Here is a 1,723-nt window from a genome sequence, read left to right on the forward strand (position 1 = left end):
ATATACGACATTATAATCATCTCAAAATAAAATAAATCAAGGTTAAGAAATAAATAAGGGATGAAATCTGCACTTTTTACTAGGAGATCCCAGAAGACCTCTCTGATAAGTTGACATGTGAACAGAAGCCTGAGTAAGGCAAGAGTGTGGACTATGTATGTATATGTATATGTGTGTGTGTACATATATATAAACACAAATTTGGAAGAGAGGTGGAAATACATGCCTAAAATAAATTCAGGGCAGAATGAGAGGAAAGGAACTGAGTGGAGACCACCAATATAGACAATTCTTTGAAGACACTTACCTGAAAACATAGCCAGAAAAAGGAGCGGGTGTTAGGAGCTGGTGTGGGGGTAGGGTGATTGCTGTCAAGGTCTTGCTTTATTTGGGTTTTAAAATAGACAGTAACAAAGCACATTTGCACCGTGCTGGCCATGATCCAGTAGAAAAGGAAATGTCAATGCTTCATCAAAGAGGAGCCAACTAAAGAAAGGAAATCTCTGAGTGACGTAGAGGGATGAGACAGTGGACCAGTGGAAGGGTTAGTCCCATGTTCAAACATGGGTGAGATAGGCATGATGAGAGTCGGGGATCCCTGAGTCTATGGCACCGATGTAGGAACTTGGAAAAGTATGGTTCTCTGCCAACAGATTCGTTTCTTCTGTGAAATAAGCAAAGTCATCAGTGAAAGTCAAGATGGGTGAGCACCTGTTGGCAGTCCAGGAGGAATGGAGATATTCTAGAAGTCACAGAAGAAAGGAGGATAGAGGATGCGCCAAGACAATGCTAGCAAGGAAGAATGGAGCCCCTTGGAGGTGGACCACTTTGGATTTAAAGGAGGGACAACTCGTCAAAATGCTTGGATTTTTCTCCAGCCACTTTTGGCTGTGTAGCAGTAGAGAGTCGGGTGTAGGGGGTAGGCAGAGAGCACAGTGCTGAGAATGAGGAGCTATAAAATAAGCTGAGCAAGGAAGGAAGAAGAAAGTTAGGGACAGGACAACAGGAATAGATGAGCGATCTCAGTGCAGTCAAAACACTGTTGGGAGACAGGAAGCTGGAGAGATTTGTTTGAGATCTCCTCTTCATTTTTCTTCACTCATCCAAGTTTTAATACCTGTTCCCTAAATAAGGAGTCTATTTCTTGTTGAATCTACATTGTCTGGTTTACTCTGAACACATTAACAAGGCTTACTTGTGTAACAGATCATCTAAATCAGACTTGGCCCTAGTATTTTTTAAATGTTACAGCCTAGAAGCATTTTTAAACTACTGGCATTTTAAAAATTCATTTTCAGTCCAAGACTAGGCTGTTGCTTAGGCAAAAGGGGGAGGAGGGGAAAGAACTCTTTCAGATTTTACAGAGGTAAGTCAAAACCCTCCTCTGGAATGGGTAATTGAAGAATGGGAAAAGGAGATCAAATTCCTTTTTTTCCAGAATAACGTAAAATAGATGGTCTCTACTGCGAGTATAGTTATTTTCTGGAGATGGGGAATATGTTGACCTGAAAGTAGGCCCCGGGGCATGGAGAGTGGGGCTGGGAGTGGGGAGTCCAGGACTCAGGGCTAAGTCAAGTGTTCTCACTCAGAGAGGGGTGGACTATCCAGAAACAGGGTAGTTGAGTGGGGATGAAGAGCAAGCTGCCTTTCTCTTGTAAATTTTGGGAATAGCAGTATCTCTAACCCAATTTTAAGGAACATTTTGATATGGTTAAGTGGGATC

The sequence above is a fragment of the Echinops telfairi genome, unplaced genomic scaffold (genome assembly GCF_000313985.2).
Source record: "Echinops telfairi isolate 266 unplaced genomic scaffold, ASM31398v2 ScPeMD7_2291;HRSCAF=2852, whole genome shotgun sequence".
Taxonomy (NCBI): Eukaryota; Metazoa; Chordata; class Mammalia; order Afrosoricida; family Tenrecidae; genus Echinops; species Echinops telfairi.